General features: G+C 39.7%; 1 pseudogene; it reads left to right on the top strand.

Moving 5' to 3' along the window:
* Positions 1–12,780: 12,780 nt before the first annotated feature.
* Positions 12,781–13,573, top strand: LOC128116078 (60S ribosomal protein L7a-like; annotated as a pseudogene).
* The last annotated feature ends 1,422 nt before the right edge of the window (positions 13,574–14,995 follow it).

Below are 14,995 nucleotides of genomic sequence, written 5' to 3'. Positions count from 1 at the left end.
TCAGTTTTCTTCAATGGAGTGTCACTGGGTATAGCAACCATACCCCAAAGCAGACTACATGTTCAGGAATAGCTGACCAACACAAAATGGACTCCATGTTTGTTTGTTTGTTCCTCTTTTCATTGTGTGTGTGTGTGTGTGTGTGTGTGTGTGTGTGTGCGCGCGCGCGCGTGCGCGCATGTACATGTGTCTATGAAGCCAGACAGAAGAGGGCCCTGGGTCCACTGGAGCTCTGATTCCTGTATGGAAATCAACAAGAAGAGAATGATTTAGAATGTTTGTGGAGTGTGGTAATTAAATAACAAATAACAGATACTTTAGGTTTCTTTTTATTTAAATTCTCTTTGTTGTTGTTTTGTTTTGAATTTAAGATCAGCTGGTCTATACCATGAGTTTAAAGCAAGCCTGAGCTACATAATGAGTTTGAAGCCAGTCTGGGATACAAATGTGAGATGTTGACAAAAAGACCAAACAAAACAAACATACTCACCCAGGAGGAATCGATGCCAGGAAATAATCAAATTGAGGGCTGAAATCAATAAAATAGAAGCAAAGAGAACAATACAAAGAATCAATGAAACAAAGAGTTGGTCCTTTGAGAGAATAAACAAGATAGATAAGCCCTTATCCAAACTAATCAAAAGGCAGAGAGAGCATCCAAATTAACAAAATCAGAAATAAAAAGGGAGACATAACAACAGACAATGAGGAAATCCAGAGAATCATCAGGTCATACTTCAAAAACCTGTACTCCACAAAATTGGAAAATCTAAAAGAAATGGACAATTTTCTGGATAGGTACTACATACCAAAGTTAAATCAAGACCAGATAAATAATTTAAATAGTAATCCCTAAGGAAATACAGTCATTAAAAGTCTCCCAATCAAAAAAAAAAAAAAAAAAAAAAGCCCAGGACTATATTATTTCAGCACAGGATTCTATCAGATTTTCAAAGAAGAGCTAATACCAATACTCTTCAAATTGTTCCACACAATAGAAACAGAAGGAACATCACCAAACTCCTTTATGAGGCTACAGTTACTCTGATACCCAATCCATACAAAGAAGAAACAAAGAAAGAGAATTACAGACCAATCTCCCTCATGAACATTAATGCAAAAATACTCATAAAATATGGGCAAACTGAATCCAAGAACACATCAAAAAATTATCCACCATGACCAAGTAGGCTTCATCTCAGAGATGTAAGGATGGTTCAATATATGAAAATCTGTAAGTGTAATACACCATATAAACAAACTGAAAGAAAAGAAAAACACATGATCATCTCATTAGAGGCTGAAAAAGCCTTTGACAAAATCCAACACCCCTTCATGATAAAGGTCTTGGAGAGATCAGGAATACAAGGAACATACCTAAACATAATAAAGGCAATTTAAAGCAAGCCAACAGCCAACATCAAATTAAATGTAGAGAAACTCAAAGCGATTCCGCTAAAATCAGGAACAAGACAAGACTGTCCACTCTCCCCATATTTACTCAATATAGTACTTGAAGTTCCAGCTAGAGCAATAAGACAATGAAAGGAGATCAAGGAGATACAAATTGGAAGGGAAGAAGTCAAACTTTCACTATTTGCAGATGATATGATAGTATACATAAGTGACCCCAAAAATTCTACCAGGGAACTCCTACAGCTGATAAACACCTTCAGTAATGTGGCAGGATACAAGATTAACTCAAAAAATCAGTAGCCCTCCTATACACAAATGATAAACAGTCTGAGAGAGAAATCAGAGGAACATCACCCTTTACAATAGCCACAAATAATATAAAATACCTTGGAGTAACTCTAACTAAGCAAGTGAAAAACCTGTATGACAAGAACCTTAAGTCTCTGAAGAAAGAAATTGAAGAAGATATCAGAAAATGGAAAGATCTCCCATGCTCATTGATGGTAAGATTAACATAGTAAAAATGGCCATCTTACCAAATGCAATCTACAGATTCAATGCAATCCCCATCAAAATCCCAACACAATTCTTCACAGACCTGGAAAGAACAATACTCAACTTCTTATGGAAAAAGAAAAAACTCAGGACAGCTAAAACAATCCTGTACAATAAAGATACCTCTGGAGGCATTACCATCCCTGACCCTCAAGCTCTACTATAGAGCTATAGTAATAAAAACAGCTGGGTATTGGCATAAAAACAGACATTTGGACCAATGGAATCAAACTGAAGACCCTGACATTAACCCACACACCTACGGACACCTGATTTTTGACAACCCAAAACTGTACAATGGAAAAAAGAAAGCATCTTCAACAAATGGTGCTGGCATAACTTGACGTCAACATGTAGAAGACTGCAAATAGATCCATATCTGTCACCGTGCACAAAACTCAAGTCCAAGTGGATCAAAGACCTCAATATAAAACCAGTTGCACTGAACCTGACAGAAGAGAAAATAGGAAGTAGTCTTGAACACACTGGCACAAAATACTACTTCCTAAATATAACACCAGTAGCACAGACACTGAGTAAAACAATTGATAAATGGGACCTTCTGAAACTAAGAAGCTTCTGTAAGGCAAAGGACACCGTGAAATAAGACAAAATGACAGTCTACAAAATGGGAAAAGATCTTCAACAACCCCACATCTGACAGAGGGCTGATCTTCAAAATATACAAAGAATTCAAGAAACTAGACATCAAAATAACAAATAATCCAATTAAAAAATGGGCTAAAGAGCTAAACAGAGAATTCTCAACAGAAGAATATTAAATGGCTGAAAGACATTTAAGGAATTGCTCAACATCCTTAATCATCAGGGAAATGCAAATCAAAACGACTCTGAGAGACCATCTTACACCTGTCAGAATGGCTAAGATAAAAAACACTGAAGACAGTTTATGTTAGAGAGGATGTGGAGCAAAGGGAACACTCCTCCACTGTTGGTGGGAGTGCAAACTTATACAGCCACTTTGGAAATCAGTATGGCAGTTTCTGCGAAAATTGGAAATCAATCTTCCTGAAGACCCAGCAGTAGCACTCTTGGGCATATACCCAAGGAATGCTCAATCATACCACAAGGACACATGCTTAACTATGTTCATAGCAGCATTGTTTGTAATAGCCAGAACCTGGAAACAACCTAGATGCCCTTCAACCGAAGAATGGATTAAGAAAATGTGGTACATATACACAATGGAGTACTACTCAGCAGAGAAAAACAATGACATCATGAAATTTGTAGGCAAATGGATGGAACTAGAAAATAACATCCTGAGTGAGGTAACCCAGACTCAGAAGGACAAACATGGTATGTATTTACTCACAAGTGGATAGTAAATGTAAAGCATAGGATAAACAGACTACAACCCACAGCTCCAGAGAAGCTAGCTAACAAGAAGGACCCAAAGAGGGACACATGGATCATCCTGGGAATTGGAAATATATGGGATTTCCATAAGTAAACTGGGGATGAGAGGTGAGCAGTGGAGGGTAGGGGATGGGGGATGAGAACATAAGGGAATATGATGGTCGAGCTGTAACAGGGATGGAATAGGAAAGTAATAAAAGTGATACCATGATAGAGAGAGATATCATGGGGATAGAGAGAAACCAGGTGCTAGGGAAGTTCCCAGGAATCCCCAAGGATGACCCCATCCTAGACTACTAGCAATAGTGGAGAGAGTGCCTGAACTGGCTTACACCAGTAATCAGATCAGTGAATACCCTAACTATCATCATAGAGTCTTTTTCCAGTAACTGACAGAAGTAGATGCAGAGACCCACAGCCAAACACCAGGCCGAGCTCCAGGAGTCCAGTTGAAGAGACAGGAGAGGGATTCTATGAGCAAGGGCATCAAGATCACAATGGGGAAACATAGAGACAACCAAACCAAACTAGTTGGAACTCATGAAATTTAGATCAACAGCTATGGAGCCTGTGTGGGACTGAACTAGGCCCTCTGCATAGCAAGACAGTTGTGTAGTTTGATCTGCTTAAGGGGCCCCATGGCAATAGGATCAGAATCCATCCCTGGTGCATAAGCAAGCTTTTTGGAGCACAGTGCCTATGATGAGACACAGCCTTGAGGCAAAGGGAGGGGCTTAGACCTGCCTCTACTGAATGTACCAGGCTTTGCTGACTCCATATGGGAGGCCTTACCTTCTTGTAGGAGGGAATAGGGAGGTGGGTTGGGAGGGGGAGGCTGGAGGGGTGGGAGGAGGGAAGAGGGGGATCTTTGCTATGTAAAATGAATAAAATTTTCTTAATAAAAATAAATAAAATGAAAACCAAGAAATTTGAAATATATTCAATTTTCCCCAAATAATAATAATAACCCTACTGCATGTTCGCATTCCATATTTTTTGAAAATCAATCATTTTTCTTTTTACAAAAGGTAAGAAAATAAGCCTGATGTGCTGGTACATTCCTGTAGTTCCCACATGTAGAAGGCTGAAACAGGATACTTGCAAGTTCAAGGCAAGCCTAGGATATAGAGGAAGATACTGTAAAAGATACTTATAAAAAAAGTAAGATGAAACTCAATATACATTTTGTGTCTCTTTTTTTAATGTGTCTTTTTTTTAGTGTCTGGCTTAATGGAAAGTTGCTGGCATATCCTCTTATATTCTTTAAGTCATTTCTGGATTTCTTCTAATACCTCCTATAAAGTAAATGATATATGAATAGTGTTTATAGAATAATTATAAGAAAAGCATGTACATAGTCCATATAATACAATCATCACAGGCCTAATAACTCAATGTACAACTTCATGTTAGTTAAGACTTCCGATGAAAAACCTGAGAATACAAAGTACCAATTGTAATCTGTCACTGGTTGAAAAGATAATACAAAATCAGGAATATTCATGTAATGAAATGTAATTTCACCATGAGAGCAATAAAGTAGTGGCACATAAAGAATGGATGGCCTTTGAAAAGCCTATAGTGCTTGAAATCTGTCAGGAATACCACATGTGGCAGAATTCCTTCCATTCATATAAAGTGTGTACCAGGGTGATCTATAGATACATAGCATAGACTACAGTTAACTAGGGCTGTGGATTTGGAGATGGAAAGACAAGGGAAGGCACACAAGGGTTTCTTTTTTGTGCTGATGATTACTGCATGTATATGTGAATACACTTGAAAAGGTAAAATTCATACTTCAAATCAGTGTGGTGTATACTATGTACAGCTCAATAATGTAATAATTTAAAAGTATATCCATTTCTGAGTTACAAAAACCTTCCAAATATTTATACTTTGAACTGTAGTTTTTATGGATCACATCTGTTAATGGTATCTGTCACTAGACTCATCAGGAAAGCCTGCAAGTGTTAGGAAACTGTCACATTCACATGGGTAGATACACATTTTCTAAACTTCCAGTTTGAGCTTGAAAACTCACATTCCTTCATTGGCAACAAATACTTGTCAGCTGTTTTCCTTGAAGTGACAGGCTCAACGTTTACTCAAACTTGAGAAAACGTTTGTCAAGTACTCAAATCTCAAGTATCATCTGTCAGTTGTCCTTTTAGTTAGTAAGGGGGGACGGGAGCCGGAGAGAAGAAGTGGCTAGCTCATCATACAATTCAAACAATGGCAGAATTACTTTTTCTCAAGACAACCCTCACACTTCAGTGTGCAGAGGTGATTTATGTGCAGTACTTAAGGGTTGAGATTCAATAAAATTAATATTTTCACTGCCTAATCAAGGACATTCATACAAGAGCTCCCCCCCTCCGTCTGTGAGCGCCGGCAGTAAAGACTACGGTGGCTGCCGGATCAGCATGGCGCTTCTGTCTAGTTTTATGCTGACAAGGCAGCAGCACTATCCACCATTGCTTCTGTAGCTTCAGTGCAGATATCAACATAGGGAAAAGGCAAATACCATCTGACTATTAGTGTCGAATAGTAAGTCTGGCCTTACAAATTCTGTGGAATGAATTGTGGGATCCCCATGTTTTATGTATCATGTTAGCAGAACTGCTGAGCAAACTGCTTTACCCCAAGTTTTATTTCATTCACCTATTCATTAAATTCCTGCTATGTGTGAGACCTTTAGAGCTTATAGTTTACACCATTATAATCTCCTACTCAGATGTGTTTGAGGGATTAGAATTAAAACTCTTTGTCCAAACCAGCAAAGCGGTGCACTTAGGGGATCTGAAGGGTGGAATTTCACAGTGTACTCTGCTTTATTTAGACCCCAAACAGCACTGACTCAGAAGTATAATACCGTTCTAGCATTGAGGACATAGAGAGAGGAATATTCTTGGAGCTCATCAATCTTGCAGAATCTGTGTGCTCTAGGTTCAGTGAGAGATCCTGCCTCAAAATATCAGGTAGAGAAAAACAGATTAAGACAGCTAATAACCTTTGGCTTGCACACACATACATACACACACACACACACACACACACACACACACACACACACACATATATATATATATATATATATATATATATATATATATAACACAGAGAAGAATGTACCAGAGAATATTGTCAGTTATGGTGGCACACACCTGTAATCCTATCATTTTGGAGGCTGAGGCATGAAGATCGTGAATTCAAGGTCATCCTGGGTGATATAGTGAGTTCTAGGCTAGCTTGTGCTATGCAGTGAAATCTTATCTCAAAAAGAATTCACTAAAATGTAAAAGGGTAAAGCTGGATTCCAAATGTTGTAATATAAGCTTAAAACGTAATAGCAGAAGTTTCTGCCAGTCTTCATTATAAGAAATATAACTGTAGCCGGGCGGTGGTGGCGCACGCCTTTAATCCCAGCACTCGGGAGGCAGAGCCAGGCGGATCTCTGTGAGTTCGAGGCCAGCCTGGGCTACCAAGTGAGTCCCAGGAAAGGCGCAAAGCTACACAGAGAAACCCTGTCTCGAAAAACCAAAAAAAAAAAAAAAAAAAGAAAGAAAAAGAAATATAACTGAACTTGCAAAGTCTTTTCATGAGATTGCAATGACAGGCATGCTATGCTTACATTTGTAGTAAAACTTTCATTAGATTTTTTTTCTCATTCTCATTGCCTCTATCTTCATCTGATACAGCTTCACACAGTTCACCCAATTAGTTATTATTACATTTATCATGCTTATAGTACTTGCAACCAAAAGTTGGTTTTATTCTGTTAGTGTAAATATGACCTGCTGCTTAATACTGTTGCTACTTTTCCTCATCCCTACTGTCTTTTTAAAAGAAGGAGAAAACATTTATTTAGGTATGAATGTGGAAAATGCCACTTCCATGTTCTGTTTATTCTGGAGTGTTGAAAGTTGTGAGGTATCAGCAAAAGTTTATTTACATTCACTTTCTGCTTGTTTCTCACACAAACATATTCTATATTTAAATGTATAAACCGGAGCCAGGATTCTCACTGTGTTTTCTGTTGTAAAACATGGCTTACCATGTCTCTCTGAAGAACCTCTGACAATCAGGCTCTTGTTGTCCAACTTTCTCTCCACTGAGGGTAATGATTCAGTAGTTCAGAAAGTTAATTCCTAGAGAAAGTGTTGTCTTTGGCTTGAACAAATGTTGGTAGTTCATTAATGTGGTTATCAAACTAGGCTGCCCTTCATTCTTTGCTCTTGGGAACTCAGAGCATTGTTCCACAAGGCGTTCTAGCTCCTGTCTATGGAGATCCAGCAGAGCTGAACATAACACAGAATTACTCCTGTGAGCACAGACTCCTATGCGGTCACAATAGACAGTGAACATAACCAGCACAGAAACTGGTAATGACAGACTATCTTTTAAAGATCTGTAAATATTTACAAGTGCATAGATATTCAGAATACCTTTCGATTCTACGATTCAGTAATTTGTAAAACTTCTTACTCTCCCAACAGCTCTGTGGACTGGCCTCTTGATGGGTTACCACATATTCTAATATCTTCCTGGCCATATTGAACTCCACAATGTCGGGAATAATTGCTTGTATAATCAAGATGTTAATGCCCACAAAGTAGAATCAACATTGGGCAAAAGTCCAAATATCCAGCAAGTTCAATTTTGCTGGTGTTCATGAATCCATTGCAGCAGCTGAGGAGAAGAGAGAATCCCCTAGCCTAGGAGAGATCATTTCCACCACAGCTTGGTTTCCTATTTTTTCTGGCAAATTGCTGTCAATACAAAGGCATTAAAATGATGGCATCCCAATAGCATAGTGCCATTTCACAATCAAACTGTGGTGGTTGAAAACTTATTATAGGTCCAAGCATCCCACAGAATAAGAAAGAAATCCAAGAACGTCCTGCTTTTATGCAACCTAATCATTTGGGGGATCCCATAGTTACAAATATGAAATAAGTCATCAGCACCAGGAGGAATATGGCTTAGTGCCAAAATTGTGACACAATGTGTGGTCTGGACTACAAATATCACAAATGTCAGCAAGGAGAGAAAGTGATTATCAACATGATTGATAATGATGTTTAGTACACTTCTATTGAGGTCTTACTCTGAGTCATCTCTGAGTTAGGTACTGAGGATACAATGATTAAAAAGACAGAGGCTTGTACTCAAAAGGAGTTCAGAGTCTAGATAGACCTGTGGTGACAAAATGGATAATAGTTAATAGAGATTGGTACAAAATTCTGCAACTCTAAATTAAGATGGACTCACCTGAAGCAAAGGTCAGAAGAAATGTTACCAGAGGAGTATTCATTATGTAGGGCTTTGAAGGACTAGTAGGAGTTATTCAAAAGAGTGGGAGGACAGAATAACTCACAGAGCAGCTCATAAGTGTGAAGTATCTTGACCCACACAGGAAAGCAAGAAACTTCACAGATGAGGTAAATGAGGCTCACAGAGGTCCAAGGTTTCACAGTTGGAAAGTGATGAAGCTAGAAGTCCAGTCTCCATCGGTCTCCTCACTCTGTGGTAATATCAGGACACTGTCTTCATACAGTCTTGTATATCACACAAATAAGTTCTTGGTGTCCATCAAATCCTTGCACAGTATGAACAGATAATAAATTCATTTTAATATAAAATACAAATAATCTGCAAAGGAATCAACAAGAAACTCTACTAAAGATTTGACTATGGGAATGGCAACCTTCAACACTTGTTCCATCATTTTGGATACATTTGGACACAAATACCTTACTACCCATTAAAGAGAAAGAAATTAGAACAACTCAATAGTTAATAGTTTAACTTAAACCTTAAGGAAATAAATACCTAAATGGAGATAGGAACTCTGGCAAATTAACCCATTTGGCAAGCCTCATCCTATTTTTATTTTTTTCGAGACAGGGTTTCTCCGTGTAGTTTTGGTGCCTGTCCTGGATTTCGCTCTGTAGACCGGGCTAGCCTCAAACTCACAGACATCTGCCTGGCTCTGCCTCCCGAGTGCTGGGATTAAAAGGTGTGTGCCACCGTCACCCAGCGCCTCATCCTATCCTGAGAATAGAGCTATAATAGACATGCCATTTCTTTGGCATTTCATCTCCTTTGGATATAAAGAAACAGAGAGAGAGAGAGAGAGAGAGAGAGAGAGAGAGAGAGAGAGAGAGAGACAGAGACAGAGACAGAGAGACAGAGAGAGACAGAGACAGAGAGACAGAGAGAGAGACAGAGAGAGACAGAGAGACAGAGAGAGACAGAGAGACGGAGAGAGACAGAGACAGAGAGAGAGACAGAGAGAGAGAGAAAGACAGACAGACAGACAGTGACAAACAGACAGACAGACTAGAGACAAACATTCTATCTCCAGTGACCTACTTCCTCCAACTATGCCCCATTTCTTAACATTCATATCTGTTCCCATAACATTATTTGATAGAGGCCAAACCTTTAAAGTGTGAGCTTCAGGGGAACATTGAAGATCAAAACTATAACAAGATAATTTTCAAATGATCTCATCACTTCCAAGTAACCCTACTTCCTTATACCACAGCAATAAGCTAGAACACACATAGGATACACACCTAGTGGCCCCAAACGGACTTTTACTCAAATGGATAAAGTGTGAGAAATGCACATAACACAAGTACTGTACAACTATAAAAATAATGAGCTACTAGTATATGCAATCAAAAAGAAGTCCTCACAATATATCTTTGAGTAAAAAAAGTCAGTCATAGAAAAGATGCTGTATTCTTCCATTGGTGAACATTAGTAAACCAAATCTATCCTGTTAGAAACCGAGTGATACTTTTAGGATACTAACTCAAGGAAGCAACTGGAGATTTATTTGGCACTGATCATTTCATTATTTCAATATAAGATTTTTGTTAATTCTTTGATAACTTCATACATGCATGAATTTTGAACATGTTTACATCCCAGTCCTCTTCCTAACTCCTCCGGATCCACCCTCCGCTCCCCATCTCCTTAGAAATTCATTCCTCTTTATTTTTATGACCCACTCAGTCCAAATTGTGCTGCCCATACACACATTAGTATGAGGCCATCCACTAATGTGTGGTCAACCCATCAAGTACCATACACTTAAAGAAAATTGACTCTCCCTCTTCCATTTTGTTTTTTTTTATCTAAATGATAATTACTCAGATGCATCAGTTTGTATAAATGAGTTCAATTGTTCCCTTATAACATACAATTTCTTCACTTTTCAATGTTTCTTTAAATAGAATCCCCCAGAATTCTGAGCAAAAACAAGTAAGACAGTGACAATTGTTTCCTTCCATGCTTACCTTGTATAGCATCCTAGAGATAGATTCATTGCAAGCTAACTAGCCTTTGGGACAGGGCTTTGGAAGGGTAATTTCTGTCTAAGGTCTCCTGTTACCTGATGATGCATCACACATAGATATGCCCTTTCCTAAAAGCACCCCCTCATTTTGAATGTTCTGAGCCTGCTCTATATACTGTCCCTCAATCCTGTAAGTCTAAAGTCTCCCTGACCGATACCACATTGTCATCTCTTAAGCTAGGCCTGTAACAGGTGGAGCTAATGGTGGAAATTGAGGGCTCTCTGGCTGAGGAGGGAGTTTTTAATCAAAACATCACCAACACCAATATCTAACACTAACAGCTCATTATATGTCATATACTATTTTGTTTCATGAGTACTCATTCCACTAACATTTAAACTAGCCCTTGATGTACTTGCTATCACTATCAGTGTTCTAGATGAGGAAACTGAGACTCAGAGGGATGAAGTGATTTACCTGAGGTGACACAAGTAAAAGCAGAAGACCTGGGACTTGAAGTAGGTTGTAGCAGACATCCGAAAACCCAGTAGGTATGCTCCTACAAGCACAGAAAACAGTGCTTCTCTATCCCCACTTCTCACTATAATGTTATAGGCTTAGTCACGCATTCTCATTGCAACTCTAGCTTCCTCCACCATCAATGAAGCAGGAGCCCAGTGGCTGCTATGGAAAAGTCTCCCATCCCATCAGACTGATAAACAGAAGCAGAACACAAATCTAAACTAACTTCAAAATATATCCAAAGCACAGGAATATGACTCAATGGTAGAATGCTTCTCTTTCATCTACAAGATTCTAGATTCCATCCCCAGTGCAGCTAGGGAGGTATCTTAGTTAAGGTTTCTATTGCTGTGAAAAGACACCATGACCACATGAACTCTTTTTTTAAAAAGATTTATTTACTTATTATGTATACAGTGTTCTGCCTGCATGTATGTCTACATGCCAGAAGAGGTCACCAGATCTCACTATAGGTGGTTGTGAGCCACCATGTAGTTGCTGGGAATTGAACTCAGGACCTCTGGAAGAGTAACCAGTGTTCTTAATCTCTGAGCCATCTCACCAGTCTGACCACAGCAACTCTTATAAAGGAAAAACATTTAATTGGGGTGGCTTATGTTTCCAGAGGTTTAGTCCATTATCATCTTGGTGTGACAAAGTGACAATAGTGCTGGAGAGGAAGCTAAGAGTGCTAGCTACATCTTGCTCAGGCAACGTGAAGTGGTCTGAGACACTGGATGTGGCTTGAGCATATATGAGACCTCAAAGCCTGCCTCCACAGTGACACACTTCCTCCACAAGGCTACACCCACTCCAACAAAGCCACACCTCCTAATAGTGCCACTCCACCACAGGAGGGAAAAAAAGAAAGGAAGGAAGGAAGGGAGGAAAGAAGGAAGGAAAAGAAAAACAATGTATTACGAAAGTGTTCTCAATTGTCTTAGTGCTAACAAAATATATATTCTTGGGACTAGATGTGTTTATACTTGGCCATAAATGTTTTGGTGCCCATATTTATGTACACATGTGTTTTCCTGTTCTGGTGAATGCATGAAAAACTGTAGCATGTATTCTGTGTTTAGGTACATAGTTAAACATTCTATAATTATACGTAGGTGACACTAAGTGTACTGTGTATTGAGGTACATGTGTGCATTTGACTCTGTCCAAGTCTCTGAACATCAGTGTGAGTCCAAATGTATGTAAGTATATTATCTGTGTGTTTCTATGTGAGGCTGTGTACCTGTGTAGTCAGTATTCATCTATGTGGTTATGTGTTTGTGCATTTGCATACATGTTTGTATGTGCTTTTGGACATTTCTCTGTCACATATGTGTGTATGAATGTTGATGCATTTGTAATTTCAGTTCAATAGTATTCATATATTACTGTGTACATATGTATATTGAAGTATGTTTTGTACATTTTATGTGACTCTTTGCTTGCTTCATATATCTGTGTAGAACTATAGCACATGTCTATGTGTAATAGCAATATACATATCTGTTTGGGGGGATCAAATTCATATGGAATTTATACATGTTTGTGTATGCTTATAAAAACAATACCTGCTCTCTCCTCCATTCGAGCAAAGATGCTCCAAGGAAAGAAGGCCAAGGGGAAGATGTCCCTGGCCCCTGCCATCATGAAGAAACAGGAGGCCAAAAAGGTGCTGAATCCTCTGTTTGAGAAAAGGCCTAAGTATTTCAGCATTAGACAGGACATCCAACTCCAAAGAGAGCTCGCATGCTTCCTTAAATGGCCCTGCTATATCAGTGACAAAGAGCCATCCTCTATAAGCTCAAAGCTCCTGCTATTAACCAGTTCACACAGGCCCTGGACCAGCAAACAGCTACCCAGCTGCTTAGGCTTGTTCACAAGTACACGCCAGAGACAAAGCAGGAGAAGCAGCAAAGGCTGGTGGCCCGTGCTGAGAAGAAAGCTGCTGGCAAAGGGGACGTCCCAACTAAGGGACCACCTGTCCTCCGAGCGGGGGTCAGTACAGTCACCACCTTGGTGGAGAACGAGAAGGCTCAGCTGGTGGTGATTGCCCACGATGTAGACCCCATTGATCGGGTGGTCTTCCTGCCTGCCCTGTGTCGAAAGATGGGGGTCCCCTACTGCATCATCAAGGGAAAGGCCAGGCTGGGGCGGCTGGTCCACAGGAAGACATGCACCACTGTTGCTTTCACACAGGTTAACTCGGAGGACAAGGGTGCTCTGCCAAGCTGGTGGAAGCTATTAGGACCAATTACAATGACAGATAGGATTGAGTCATTTCAGATCCGCTGCCACTGGGAGGCAACGTCCTGGGTCCTAAATCTGTGGCTCAATTTGCCAAGTTGGAAAAGGCAAAGACCAAAGAACATGCCACTAAACTGGGTTAAATGCACACTGCTAAATTTTCTGTGCATAAATATAATTAAAAACAACCCAACTAGGGATTAAAGACACGTCTTGGTGGTTAAGATACTTGATGCTCTTACAGAAGGTCTGAGTTCAGGTTGAGTGACTCACAACCTTCTATAACTCCAGCTCCAGAGGATCTAACACCCTCTTCTGGTCTTAATTGACACCTACACATACATGTTACACTCAAATAAACATGTACACACACACATAAACTTAAAGAAAATACCCAGCTACATGAAAATCTCTTGCTTAGAATCTCATTTTGTTAGACTGTACCGGTACTCAATTTATGTCTTGAAGATTTTTTTTTTTGGTTTTTCGAGACAGGGTTTCTTTGTGTAGCATTGCGCCTTTCCTAGAACTCACTCTGTAGCCCAGACTGGCCTTGAACTCACAGAGACCCGCCTGGCTCTGCCTCCTGAGTGCTGGGATTAAAGGTGTGCGCTACCACCCCCCCCCCCCCCCCCCCCCCCCCGGCTGTCTTGAAGATTTTTAATCCTGGCACTTTCTCATACTCACCAACACCATTGCCTCAGTCACTGGTGAGTGATGATCTTCCCTCTACTCTTTTTTCTCTGTTCCTTGTATTCCCATGATTATACCCTCAACCCTACTTCATTCACCACTTCACTCACACTTTCCTGTGTTAGTTACTTGTTGCTGCATAACAAACTACCCCCAAAGGCAGCAGCTTAAAACAAGAAAGACATGCATTATTTCGGCAACCCTGCTTGTGTATTGGCGGGGTGGGGGTGGGGGGATACCCATGCCTCTAGTGCTGAGCTAGCTAGAGGCTGTGCTGCAATTTGACTCTCAATGGAGGATGTTTGTTTTTGTTTATGGTCTGCTTTTAATGTGAAATAGATGACAGAATATCATGAAAAACAAAGCAGAAAATACCAGGCCTCCAGATCAATACTCAAAATTTTATACCAGTACACTGTCTTCTTTCTTTCGGAGAAAATAAGTCACAGGGACAGCCCAAGTTCTGAGAGGAAAGGGGCTGTGTACTCCACAGGCCACATAACTATGTTAACAGAATGTCCAATGACAGCACCATGGCATTTAGGAATGGTTTTGTATTGCAGAGATCATGTGATCCTTTCTGATCACCTATACCTAGGCTTTGTCATGAGCAATATCTGTCCTTTTTCATATCTCAAATTCCTAATTATCCAAATCATCCCCTCCTACCTTTACAATGTACTAATTTACATATAAATCAGCCCTTCAACCCACTGGACCATCATTTTGTTGATCTTACCACATTTTCACTGTTTACTTCTCCTTACCCATTTTCAGTTATTTTTGTTACTCATTGGAATCTAAGCTATTTTCCTGGTTAAATGAAGTTCTCCATTTTGTCTGCATTTGCACTTGTGTGCATGAATGACCTG

Source organism: Peromyscus californicus, unplaced genomic scaffold (genome assembly GCF_007827085.1).
Source record: "Peromyscus californicus insignis strain IS unplaced genomic scaffold, ASM782708v3 Scaffold_10__1_contigs__length_136768540, whole genome shotgun sequence".
Lineage (NCBI taxonomy): Eukaryota > Metazoa > Chordata > Mammalia > Rodentia > Cricetidae > Peromyscus > Peromyscus californicus.
This window is presented reverse-complemented; position numbering and strand designations above follow the sequence as displayed.